At 37.9% G+C, this 14,256-nt stretch overlaps 1 long non-coding RNA gene across 3 annotated transcripts in view; it reads left to right on the forward strand.

Annotated features, from left to right (window-relative positions):
• The window catches only part of LOC140003161 (uncharacterized), a 72,050-nt gene that overhangs the window by 47,181 nt on the left and 10,613 nt on the right, over window positions 1-14,256 (forward strand). The window contains exons 6-7 of one of the 3 annotated variants that reach the window (XR_011811255.1): window positions 1,460-1,557; window positions 3,079-3,686. This is a non-coding gene — a long non-coding RNA (uncharacterized lncRNA). Of the gene's footprint in view, window positions 1-162; window positions 514-1,459; window positions 1,558-3,078; window positions 3,687-14,256 lie in introns of those variants that run through there. The other 2 variants (XR_011811256.1, XR_011811254.1) reach the window with 2 other exon arrangements.

A 14,256-nucleotide genomic window follows, 5' to 3' on the forward strand; every position in this document is an offset into this window, starting at 1 on the left:
TAGTTGTGGTGGTGATGGGTGAAGATTCGTGAAGAATGACTGAGAGAAATGAAGCAGAAACAAAGCTTATTTTTATATTGATGACTACAAATATTTAATGATTGTTATTCCATTCCTTCCCCAAAATGTTTTCAAAAAACTAAAGCAAGCTATGGTTCTCAGTTTCTTCTAGATGATGATGATGATTTGATGAGGAGAGCCAAAACTTTTAAGATTTTGACTTTAAATCAAAGATCAAGAAACTTCCTGGAAATGAAGAAAAAGGAGGAGGAAAACTAAGAGATATTAAGAGACACAAAATGCAACAGGGAAAGATATATTGAATTTTCTGTGCAAGCATAAATTCCTCCTAATTAATGTAAATGTATTAGAAAACGCACTAAGCAACAGTATTTGTATAATAAATACTGCTATTCTTAAGCATTTTTGTTAATAACAGAAGTAAAACAAAATTCTGTGGTAACAGAGTAGAAGAAATGAAGCTACAGAAATAATAAATTTCCCTTTTAATTAGTTATACATGTATTGGTGTGGAGTAAAGAAGAGAGCATTGCAAGTTGGATTTTTTTTTCCCATAACTTTATCATTTCGGTTTATAACTGAAGGCATATGTCCTTTACACACCGGCTTCCTCTTTTGTGTGTTCTGTGTTACTATGTTGCTGTTTTTAAAATGAAGGTATGTTTATCTGGAAATGCTTGAAAAGTAACAGTACCTTTGAATAAAATTGAGTAGTATATTCCAGGGGAATTTTCTTCAACAGTACAAAGAGACTGTTTCCAGCAAAAAAAGTTGAGAAATGAGATTGAACTATCATGTCAGTTGATGTCTGTGCAGAGTGAATCTGCTTATTCTGTGTAAATGACTGCAGAGGTAAGGTTTTCCAAGTTAGGACAGCATGATAGAATCAAACTCTTTTCAGCTGATGGGGTAATATAAAAACAAAAGCCTACCTCATTCAGATTAGTTTTAAAAGATAAAGCTTGAAGTGCACAATTGTAGAGCAGATTCTCACTGTCTAATTCAGTGGTGAAATCACAAGACTAGCATGTTGGGACTTCCCAATTATCTTTCCACATGCACCTTGTCATGGCCAGCCTAGGTGGCAGTTCCATGAGCAACTCTGCCTTTGGAGCCAGCTGGGGAAGTGTCCTGAGAAGGGACTGTGCAGATAAGATGCTTCATCTTCTGGCATGCTGTGGTACAGAGTTTCCTGTTACACATTCACCATACATGCTCAGTGCATACTGTTAACAAGATTTAGAGATTTCAGTACCTACAAAGTGCCTACACTTTATTTTATGTAATAAATTTATCTAGCAATAGCTCTGATTTGGTAAAGTGTTTATATTTAATTAGTATTAATTAATATAAACTAGATTATTTTTAAAATGTACATTATAATTGAAGTAGATGGGAAAGTATGTAACAGTGAAATCTTGTGACATTCTCTTGACAGAGCAGTGAACTTTTTCATGATTTGCTGAATCATCGTATTTTCAGTTCTGTCCTGACACAGCAATATTCTGAGGCTGATTATCATTACAGCTACTGCTGGTAAGCACAGACTTGGAACTTGTGGTTCTGTGGCATAGATGACTGCGGGAGTGATATGAAGGACCTGTTCCCTTTTTGTTGCTCATTTCTAGTAATTATGGCTCAAAAAAAATTCTGTTCTTTCCAACAGGAAAAAAGACAGATGTACCCTTCATTCCTTTTCATTCCTTTTCAGTGATATCTAAAAAGAAATTCAGTACTCTGCAGTAAAGTGACTGTGGACTGTTACTGTTTTGTCAAGTTCTAGTAATTCTTTGGCTTGACCCTTTCAAATATTCATAATAAGTGTTTTTGTTTGTTTGTTTGGTAGTTATTATTTTGCATATACATGTATGTTGATGTTTTATTTTTTAAATATCAGGAAAGCATATAAGTTTTTGGTCGTATTCCTGTTTCAGCTTTTTGCATTTTACAAGGTGAAGGTGAAACTTTAGTAAGGTAGAACACACTTTGATTTAGAAGATATCTAGGTTCTACAAAATGCATAGTGTCTGTTTATTGAAAGATGGAGTGTAAGCCTTCATTTTGCTTCCAGCTGTCTTATGATGAGACTGTCTTCAAAACAGTGATTTGCTGGCTGAGCTGACAGGAGACATAAACATGCATAATTATTAATGAATAATTAATAGAGATAAATGCACACATAATTATCTGTAATCTGTTCTTTGAACATGGATCCTGCTTATAACTGAAAATAACCACCCACCTTCCCTAGAGTGTCATAATCAGTTATTTATGGTGCTAGTAGAGAAGGACATACAGTGCCTTGGGTTATAGTAACACTTATAGCGGGTGGCTGTGATATAATATTTATTAGTACCTTGTGATTTTCACTGTGACAGAGAGGAAATTCAAATGGGTCTCTTAATACTTTCTGGATTACCCAATATTCCAGAGGTAGTGGGGATGGAGAGGTGTCATAAAATATGATTATTCCTATCCAGGTTACTCTACAAGCTGTATCATATAGCTCTGTTGTTAACATTTTATCAGCTACTGTGGCCTTAAAACTAAAAATTCACATCAAAGCACTGGTTGCATATACTATCTCCTGTGAATTTTTATTTAACTTTTTTTGTTGCTATTGGCTTGATGGCTTATGTTTATACCAAAGTGTTACTGCTATAGGTGTCAAACAGCACACTGCAGTTGGCCCTTTCTAACACAAGAGAGTATGCTGGCTTCTTCAGAAGAAGAAGCGTTTCCATGAAGCAAGTCAGTAAATGTCCAGATCAGAACTTTGCCCTCTTGCTAATTGTGCATACAGACTTATCCATCCAGACCAGTTTACGTAGCAATTTTCAAAGATTTCTGCTGGTTTCTTTTAGTTACAGATTTTATTTTCATTGTAGCTGATTATTCTAATCATAAAAACTTCCTATTGCTTTTTCTCCATACACATATTCAGTCTGAAACATAATGCTTTTTCCATATTAATGCATTAATTTCTATATTAATGCATAAATGTCTCGAACAGCTGAATATATAAATAAAAAAAAACATTTTTTTTTTCTCCCTAAGAATGACTTTGGAAATGAAAAAGTGACTAATACTCAGATTCAAGATTGCCAGCTAAAGAAAGCTCAATTATCTCTACCTCTCTGACAGAAGCCATTTTAAACTGATCAGTGTGAATGCCGACATCCAAATGTACTCATTTAAAACATCTACTTGTTCATCCTAAAACTATATTTAAACTTTTTGTTTTGTGTATTATACTAGTAGTTCTAGTGATCTTACAGATTTTTGTTTGTTTGTTTATTTACTTTTTTGCTCCTCAGCTGTATGTGTATTAAATATCTGGAATTGTCAGACAAAATTTTCCGATTAAATTCAATGCAAAGACTAAGCAAGTAGGATCACAATTTAGTGTTTTTATCTCTAAAACAAAGAAACTTTCTCCTCTGTAAATATGTAAGTATAATGATTCATATGGGAATGACATCCATTATCTTAGTCAACATTTCATATATGACAGAAGAACAAAATTATTATCAAGGCTAATTGCTTTTTATTTAAAGAGATACACCTAAATATTTATATCAGTACTTACCTCCTGATTCTCTGCTGTTGTTTTATAAATGTATGTAGTTATGAAAACAACAAATAAAGCTGTTTTCTAGAATATATACAATCATAAGTGCGTAATTCCCAGTATACTATAAAGTCTTTTAATTTTGTTTTATTGTTGTCAAATACCACATATGTTTTGAAATCCAATAGTAGAAATGTCAAATTCTAAAGCAACTTTGCAAATTCATGGTTTCACTTTTGGTTTGTTTTACTGGGGTACCCTAATATTTCTTTTAACTAAATGAAGAATCTATTTATCAAAATACATACACTAGCTGAAGGATACCTTACATAAATACTAATGGCATCTGAGAGGGCTTTTTTTTTTTGCCTATGTTATTGTTGCTTTGTTTAAATTAGTCAGAGCTATTTAAATTATTTTGAACTGGTAGTAGCATAAAATAGGCCATAACTTGAACGAGTGTGTGCTATGGCAAAATCACAGCCTTTGAAGACTGTGACACATTTTTTCAGCATATACATCCATCTGGAAAACTGGGGTCAATCCTTTATGAATTATAAATGAAAGCAGCTTTAAGTTTGTACAAGATCTACAGCTGTACTGAACGGAAGTTAAATCACTCTCACTGATCTGAAGGAGCCTTGCAGATGGTTTATGCCATCCTGCTATAAACAAAATCTTGTTTTTCATCCAGGAGGAAAAAAGTCAAGCTGTTTTCTTTGTAAACAGATGGAATCAGTTCAGTAAGGTTGGAAGCAACCAACCGCTTAGTTCCACCTCTGCAACAGAAGATTGGAAAAGAAAAAAATTGTAATCTAGGCTTCTCAACAAATAGGCATGTACTTAAACTTTTTCTTTAAAACAAATCTGCTAAATTTAGGTGTAAATGTAAGGAGAAAATAGTTTCTAATGTGCAATATTCAAAATCTTCTGTGCCTGCCATAGCTGTCGATAATATGTCTTAGAACCTTTTAAGCTTATGTACAGGTCACACACAATTAATTATAACAGTGCAAAATGAATCCTGAGTAAAGGATATTAAACTTTTGAAATGTGCTTCTTTGAAACTGTACCTGAAGCAGGTGCTGCTTGTAAAGCTATGTGTAGTATCACAGGTGAATGATCAGTTGTGGGACTGAAATTTATCAATTTCAGCATTAGTTTGAGCAGCCAGGCCTTTTGTAAATTCTACTTTCCAATGTTTTGGGGTACTTTGTGCCGCTTAAAAATCAGAACCATCTGTCATTTAGTTCCTTTGTCTGTGATCTCTGTAAATTGTTAGTGGTTTCTTTCTTAATGATGAAGATGAAAACCAAAAAAATCCTCTTTCATATAGTCATGCAAATGCTTATTCTGGTCATAGACAGTGATAGGAGAAAGCCACAAAAACATCTACAAAGCCAACACCTACAAGCTATTGTCTGTTGCCTTAGTGCACAGTTGATCACTTATAGTAAACAGTTACTTTGATCTCTCTGACAAATAGAAGATTATCCAAAATTCCTGCCAAATTGGACTTATTTTTTTCTTCTCTACTTTATCTCACATCTCATAGAGTTGCAGACTATTTTAGTTTGGAAGTGACCTCTAGCAGTCATCTTGCCCAACCTGCTGTTCAAGCAGTGCTGGCCACAGCAGGCTGCCCAGGACCATGCCCAGTCAGCTTTTGAAGATCTCCAAGGAAGGAGACCCCACAACCTCTCAGGACAACCTGTGCCAGTGCTCTGTCACCTGTACAGCAGAGGGGGAATATTACTTTTGGCCTGCACCAGCCTTGTCCCTAAGTTTGACTGTTTTGCTCTGAAAATTAGTGTGTCATTCAAAAATATATAACTTGCTTCATTTACAGTGACAGTCAGTAGATAGAGAACACGTGATGCTGAACAGAAAGTAAAGAAGCAACAGCATGTAGGTGTTATGTCAGTGTCACAAGGGAGCAGATAATGCAGGAAACTGGGAGGACAGTGTACAAAGAATTTTCCATGCAGATTTTTTTCTGTATACCTGGGCAGCTGGTTTGAGGACCCTTCCAGAAAATTGGCTAGGTCCATGCAAAATGGAACCTCAAAACAGTAATCAATACACAGGTTGTTCATGTTTTCTAAAATGTGTATGAAGGTTTGAAAGCTTGCAGTAAAATAGCCATCTTGATGGGGTTATTTATGGTTTTAAGCACAGCTTCAGATGTAGCTGAGGGAAGGAGATAAGGTGGTGTGAATTTTATATCCACCCTGAAGCTGAGTGCAAACCTTTGCAGAGAAAATTTTGTAGAAAATAGAGGGAGAACAGCAGCATAAATTTTAAAGCCCTTTTAAAATCAACTGGATAATCCATTATGTTTGTATGGGTACTGAGCCAGGACATGGCCTTTCTGTTTCAGAATAATTGGCTCTATTTTTCCGTAGTGTTTTGAGAGATATATAAATACATTTTTGGAAGTGAATGCAGCTGAGGGGAACCTTCATCTTCTCTACTCAAACTATAGCAGGAACTTGGCAGCACATGCTCCAGATGCTGTGCATCAGTATCACTTGTAACATCAAGGAATAAATGAACCCTTGATGCCCATCACTTCTATTTTCTGACAGTGTCTGTTCTTTTTTTTTTTTTTATGCATGTGTAGCACTTGATTTTATTTTGTTTTACAATTGTTATGGCTGCTCTGCAATGTACTGTAGCTGGCTAGTAATCAATCATATACATGTAATCTTCTGTTTTCTTTCCAGCAGCAGTTCAGCAGGTTTTTGTTGTTGTTGTTGTTTTGATTTATTTTTTTTTTTAACTATTTCCTTTCAACTACGTGTGCAGTTTCTGTTAGCAAAAATAAATCAAAGTAGGCCTCAACACTTCCAACTTCAAAGGCAAGAACTATATTTATTAGACTGGCTTTCTGATCTCTGTCTATGAACCCCTGGAAATGTGTTTGATATGCAAGCTAATAGGGTAGTGTTGGTTGCCGAGTTCAAAGCTCGTGTTTATGATTGTCAAGGGTTGGCTCATATATTTTGTCTTTCCAGCTGAAGGAAGAGTGTATATTTAGTTGTAGTTTGTACCACTGGAAGATCATCTGAGTTGCTTCTCGAACAGATCTGTTTTTATCTTGTCATTGGCTTCTCATTGTGCTGAGCTGAGACAAGTATCAACAGCCAGTGCTTATCAGTTGTGATCAGATAGAATAGACTGGCTTCAAAACGGAGTTTGTGGTAGTAAGAGGAAGAGTTGTGGGCGTGGTAGAGGCTAGAGATGGACATAATAGGAAAGAAGTGATGAAGATGGCTTTGTGAAATATAGTCATAACATTTTTGGTGAGCACAAGCTGAAAGACTCTTTTGTATCCAGTCTCACCTGCTATTCTGTGATTCAAGGATCATTGTTCCATTGAGATTACATGGACATTTTTGAGAACTGAAGATAGATGCTATGATACATCTGAGGCTAAGACCATTGATGACAGAATGATTCCATCTGAAGAAAATTCCTATTGCATCATTTTGAAATATTACATGATGCAGGGCAAAGTCAAGTGCTTTAGGCCAGTGTCATCTCCTTCCTTCTCTACCCATGGAAAAGAATAAATTAATTTTTGTTTGGGATACAGCAGATAAAATATCTTAAAATCCATGTTGTATCAAATTCTGTGCAGGAGTAGAGAAAAATGATGCATTTTGAAAATGAAGAGAGGAAATAATATCTATCCAAACATCATATGTTAGAATACAAAAGCACTGAGAACTGCCTTTATATACTGTTAGAAGTCTTCAACTCTTCAGAGTCTGTCCCTGTGGTCTTGCTGTAACACCAATTCAAGGCACAATACAGGAACTTCTATATTTCCATCACATCAATATGTGTGCTCCTACAGTCCATTTCTATAGTACCAAACCTGTAAGTGGAAAAAATTATGTCTTTGCTGGGAATGTTTGCTTGGACTTGTACAAAACAGAAATCAGAATTATATAATTTGGTCTCTGAAAGACATCTTGTTAACTGTCATATTCAAAGCCAGATCAGTTTAGATTGGCTTGTTAAGTGAATTGTCCAGTCAAGTTTTAATATCTCCAGGGATGGACATATCATGAATATATGTTTCCTCAGAGCGGTTGACTCTTTTTCCAGTTCTTGTTATCTGAGTTGAAAATGATGATTACCAAATATACATATAGCTAGTGGAAGCTGCTATTGTGACTGTCCCAAATTAAAATACTAATTTGTCACATTCCATAGCAGGGCTAGTAGTATAGAAGTATACAGTTGTATTAGCAGAGATTAAGACAGCTAGCAGGCAAGAATCCGTGAAGACTTCAAGTATTTTAACGTAGTTTCCACAATTTGGAAAGGGTTTTCAGTTATCTGAAAGGTTAGTGACTGCAGCATAAGTGCACTGATAATTTTCAATAAAATTTATTTATTTTTTCTGTATTCTGCCCCAAACCAAAGATTGCACTAGCCCCTTTAGAAGGTTAGCTGGGAAGTTCAGATGCAATCATTTGATCATGTTAAATACCATTATTTTGACCACCTTCTGCTGTCAGACTTTTGAGAAGAGGAAAAATTGAAACAGAATATGAGTTTATGACGTTTCATATTCTGCTGTTTAAGTCTAGCCTGGCAAATATCCACACAGTCCATATTGGACATTGAGAGTCAGCAAACAATCTACTTTGGTTGTGAAGGTGAGGCTGAATTCTTATGTGCTTCATCTTTTTTTATTCCTGTTATACAAAGGATGAACTTACACAAGAAATCAGTAGAAGAATCAATCAAGTCATTGGTTCTGTATCCAAAAGAATTCAACAAGTAAAAAGTCTGTAAAATGAAATCTTTGTCAAAGGCTGAGGGTGGAAAAACTTGTTAGATGCTCTAAAATGATATGGGGCTGCTTATTGTTGAATGTAACAAAACTGCACTCCAATCTGTTCTTCTGTACTCTGAAGATTTAGAACAGTAATTTATTTCTGTAGGATAAAATACCTCATAATCTGCATAGACCAATATGAAACCTGGTGCCATAGGCCTGTATCTTAGCCAAGTTTGCTCTTCTACAGTGGAGGTCTAGGGTAGATACTGTCCTCAATCTACTTGCATAGATTATCTATCAGAAAACAATCCAGGTCACTTCATTGCACACATTACATTTTGTTTTGTTTCGTTTTGCTTCTTAATAAAAGTAGTTGGTAACTAATTACTCATGAAATAGACAGGCAGGTAGATTAATTTTTGAAGTCAGAATGACTTCAGTGTGCTGAAGTGCACTAGAAAATCGAGGTACCAGCTTGTTTAAATGAAGCAAACACTGACAAATAGAAAAACCTTTTTAAGTATGGGTAGGACTAAGGGAAGATTCTTTCAAGAAACATGCTTAAAAATGATTGCAAAAACAAACAAACAACAACAAAAAAGCAAACAACAAAAAACCCATCCTGTTCACAATTTTATGTTTGACTTTTACACATCATTAAAAATTTTCCACTTGAAAGATGAGAAGTGTCAAATTAAACCATAACAGTCTGCAAGTACATAAATACTGAATCCGTATGTGCAGATACAACAATTAAAAAATACACAACTTCAAAAAATACACAACTTCAGAAACTTGTAAAATCTGTGGTTGTTTTTGTTTTTATGGCCCAGGCTTAGTTTGTACGGGAAAGGAGAAGCCATTTTTCTCTGTCCATTATTTACCTCCTAAAAGAAAGAGAAGAGATACATGGTTTGGGGGTACTGTAAATACGGTAAGAAATTACTACATTCTAAACAAATCAAACGGCTTCTGTGCAGAACTAACTCACTAATCTGACTAGTCCTGTGAGGTGCCTCAAAATAGCAAAGCTTTTTCAGCCTGTTTCATTTTCATGACAGATTTTGTGCTTCAAATACCTTCCTATACTTCACACTTCACAGATTTTGCAGAACTTTGCACCTTCTTCAGGCATTGAAGAAGCAGGTACAATTCGTTCCCTTTTAGATATTTCTTGGCTTTAACTAGCTATTGAAGACAGATTCTGTAAACAGTGTGGGCATGAAGAAGGAAAGGGCTTAAAGAAGGCAGGGCAGGGAGGAAGAGAGTAATGGTTCTGGAAATGCTTCCTTGTATGATGACAGCAGCTTCCTTTCTGTAACTGCCATATTAATCATAAGATTTAATTTAATAAAGCCTTGATAGTATATGTGGAAAAATAAGGATTACATCAGAACTTTTATTGCGGCACAAGAAGCAAGAACCTTAGCTTAGCTGGAAGGAGGGAGAGCAAAGTCTTGCTCTTCTTCTTTTGAAAGAAGAAAAAAAAAATATTCTGGAGGTGAAAAGCCCTACTCTGTTTTAAGATAACACCTAAATTTGGAACTTTTCACATAGTATAATAGTGGTAGATTCAGATCCTGAACAGAGGAAGATTTAGGAACAGCTTAAAAACCAGCTTGTTAGAATGTTCTGATACACACCACAGACTGCTTTTCTGACAGGGTTGCAGACTGTTACTTCACTACCAGCAGTTTTCTAAAGCTGCAAAAAAAATTTGGCTTTTGAATTGGCCAAATTCCATTTAATGTGAGTAACTCACACAGAAAATGGAATACCAGCCATTTTTATTCATTAATTAAATGAAAGACTTAATCAAAAAAATCTTACGTTATCTGCCTTGAAACATCGGAACTGTAGCAAGACGGTTAATACCAGTACTGGTGACAGTGTGATGTGTCACTGGTTCCTTTTTAGGGTAATTTTGACAAAATAAAGAAATCAGAATTATTAGAAGATTGGAAATTATTTTTTCTCTCCCTTCAGGGGGAATAAATTGAATCACTCTGCCAGCAGTTCTCATTTAATTTCTAAAAAGATTTGATGCCCTAAATTTTGTTGGTGAGCTGTGAATAATTTATGAACCTTATTTATCCTGTGCTTTCTCATGTAAATGGCCATCCACCCACAGTTTCCTCTGAATTGGATTCTAACCAGATTATCCTTGTTCTTTCTAATTTATTGAGCTAGCATGTAATGTATTTATATAAAATTAGTAATTTAACTACTTCCTTGATGAAAAACATAGCTGCTGTAATTTAATTATGAGTTTTAATCAGGGGAAAAAAGAACGACCTTTCTAAATGCTAAGGAGCTAGTTTTATTCCTTAGTATCTTTGTAAGATTACAAATCAATTTGATTTAATTAAGCCATATGTTGGAAATATGTTGTTGATCACTCAGTATTTATTTTCTAAAACCTTAAAAGAGCATTTAATAAATTAATTTTCAAAACAAAAAGGTTGTTTTCTTTGAGTAAATTTTGTTGGAAAGCTTAGCATCTGTTTCACAGAAAAAAAAAAAAAAAGGTTGGCTTTTTCTTTTGAAACATAGCTTCGTTGTTATTGTTGTTTAATATTTTTTAAAACCTCTGCAGGAGTGATATTTACTTTTTTAGCCATGTTAATGAGATAGCACAAAGCTTCTAGTCTTATGGAAATTTGTTGTAATATTCTAACAACCACCTTTTTATGGCACCCAGAAGTCTGTCACGTGAAGGTTGTTCTTTCATAGGATCTGAATTAATTTCAGGGTAAAGTGCTATCTTGTTTATTGCTCCTTTATTTATTCCTTCCCACCTCCTCCTAACTCTTACAGGACTATGCTTAGATTCAGAGTCACTGCAGCTAAAGTGAAATGGCAAGAAAGACTGTTCAAAGGGTTTTTTTGTTTGTTTGGTTTTGGTTTTTTTGTTTGTTTGTCTCTCTGTCTGTTTGTTTGTTTGTTCCCATATTCTCCTAGTGAATTTAGGAGCCAAACTCAACGCTTAAGAGTATTAGTTAAGGGGTTAAATTTTCCACCTGTCTTATCAACATAGAATGGTTTGTATTGGAAGGGACCTTAAAGATCATCATGGTTGATCCCCTACCATGGGCTGGGATACCCTCTGCTGGACTAGGTTGCTCAAAGCCCCATCCAACCTGGTCTTGGGCACTTCCAGGGGCATCCCATCCACAGCTTCTTAGAGCAACCTGTTCCAGTGCCTCACCACCATTAGAATAAATAATTTCTTCCTAGTACCTCATCTAAATGTACCTTTTTTTAAAATTTGAAACCATTACCCCGTGTCCCCTTCACTGTACTGCCTGATAAAGAGTCTCTTCCCAGCTTTACTGTAGGCCCCATTTAGGTAATGGAAGGCCACTGTAAGGTCCCCCCAGACCCTTCTCTTCTTTAGGCTCAACAACCCCAACTCCCTCAGCCTGTCTTCATAGGAGAGGTGCTTCCTGCTCAGGGCTGTTCCCAACACATTCTCAGAGAAGGACTAGTGTGTTTACAAAATAATGTATTTAATTTGTAAAGTTAGTAATAGCAATTAAAAATAATGATGCTAACAACTGATTGAGTAATACCAATTAAAAATTTCAGGAAAACTGAGGAAATGTCTCCCTTCCCTCTTTCTGTTTCCATTTTTGCAGGCCTCTTCCTCACTTTTTTGTTTGTTTGTTTGTTTGTCTGGCACAGGAACTCTGTTGCATTCTCAGAAATTTTAATATTAACACTTCAAAGGACTGTGCCTGCTGCAGAGCACTGGAGGTTCTTTTTTTTTCTTTGTTGCCATTGCTAGGCAACATGCTAATGACTAATCATGCTCTATTTTGTTAGTAACGAATGAACAAGACTCCCACAAATGTCAGAAATGAATAAACAAATTTCCTCTATATCATTTTTAATAGGAAGAGTTGTGGGTAGTTAGGGTCTGGCGGCCGGAAGATGTCGTGCTGTACGGAAAGGTGGAGCCCCTCCCTTGATGGACAGTAGCGTGTGGCCTGTGATGTAAGCAAGCGGAAGTGACGCTATGGGCCTCGGGTATATAAGCCCATGTGACTCGACAATAAACGCCATTTGCCATCCACCACATTGGTGTCTGTGAGCCGATGGACCGAGCGGCCTGGGGTTGGCCGCCGTGCCGTTCCTGAACCAGGTCGCCACTGCCCCCTGAAGGCAACAAGTGGTGCCGAAACCCGGGAAAACTCCTGGATTCGGGTGAACGGCGGCCGGAGCAGCGGGACCAGCCCGGCGGGGAGGAAGCTCCCGGACCAACAAGGAAGATGGAAACCCTTGTGAAGGTCGTATCAAAGTTGTGGAAGCTGTGGGGTGGCTCGGCTGAGGAAGCCAGGGGTGCCGGTGGGGAACCAGAGCCTGGGGAAATCTGGGAGAGACCACGGCCATGTGCGCCCCAGTACGGTGCTGAACTAGAAGACGAAGAATCGGGTGAAGAAGCCTCCGGCGGGAACGGGGATGAAGCGTTAGGTTTTACTAACACGTGGAAATGCGAAAAAGAGAACGGTTGCGGGGACGACCGGGGAGGAGGTAGAAGCGTGAGAGAGGGGCAGAGAGCCGATCGGAGCGGCCATCTGAAAACACGCTCCTATGGCGCAAACGCCTCGCTGAGCAGGCGGCGGGGCGAGCCACGAGGCAGAGAGCGGCCCGCCCGCAGGGGTGGGGGGCGGGGCCGGAACTCGATGGGAGGGTACCGGAACGTGGAGGTGAGCAGTCAGTCAAGCTCCGACTCCGGATCACATACCGATTCAAATTCGGAGGAGGAAATGGGGACAGATAGCAAAAATATCCCCATCCGAAATAAAGCTGCACCGCGAGGCAGAGAAATTCCTCTGATGGATTGGAGGAAAATTAAGATTGCGTGCGCTGTCTGGGCTTTATCGGCCATGCTAGCGTTCCCGGTCTGGGTGACAGACAGGGGGCAGAGGGTTCACTCACCAACAAACCCTAAAGATGTGCAAGCGATAGTTAAAGCCATTGTGGATAAAGGGCTTCATTCTGCAATGGTCTCCACCCTCATAGATGGTGTTTTCAGGGGAGACGACATGCTCCCGTTTGATATAAAACAAACTTGTAGACTGATCTTTGACGGGGGTGGGATGATCATTTTTAAACGAGAATGGGGGGACAACTGTAAGAGACAACTGGCCCAAGTAACTGGGACGGATCACACACTGTATGGCTCTAGCCTGCAGCGGCGAATGGGTACGGACCCAACAGTGATCACCCCCAGGCGCAAGTCCAGGGCCTGAGGGCCCACGAAGGTATGGCAACTCGTGCGGCCAGAGAAGCTCCAAACAGCCGACGCCCCAACTTCAGAACAAAACTAATGAAAACTGAGTTTCTGTTCACAGGAACAGATCATCAGGCACCCCTGTAATCTGTATACCCCGGCGATATGAGAAGACAATAAGTCAGCAAGCGTCCTGTTTAAGCCTGAGAGTTCCACACTGGCAGAATCCAGACACCAGCGAAGCAGCCTCCGTGGGTGGGGGGCTGCAATGTGTTTGTGTGATCTTATCTTTGGACCTTGTATACTAAATATGCTTGTGTTGTTTGTTAAAAGTTGGTTAGAGAAAGTTAATATTATGTTGGTAGAACACCAACAACTACTTTAAGAGTGTATTTACTCAGGGTTACCAGTTACCTCCTAGTTTTCTCCTGGTTATTGTGCCTTATGTTTTTCAGTTAAGTTATGATGTCTACATCTTAAGATGGTTATATTTTAGCTAATTTGGTTGTGCATAGGGAGGGGGGAGATGTGGGTAGTTAGGGTCTGGCGGCCGGAAGATGTCGTGCTGTACGGAAAGGTGGAGCCCCTCCCTTGATGGACAGTAGCGTGTGGCCTGTGATGTAAGCAAGC

The sequence above is a fragment of the Anas platyrhynchos genome, chromosome 9 (assembly GCF_047663525.1).
Source record: "Anas platyrhynchos isolate ZD024472 breed Pekin duck chromosome 9, IASCAAS_PekinDuck_T2T, whole genome shotgun sequence".
NCBI classification, from domain to species: domain Eukaryota; kingdom Metazoa; phylum Chordata; class Aves; order Anseriformes; family Anatidae; genus Anas; species Anas platyrhynchos.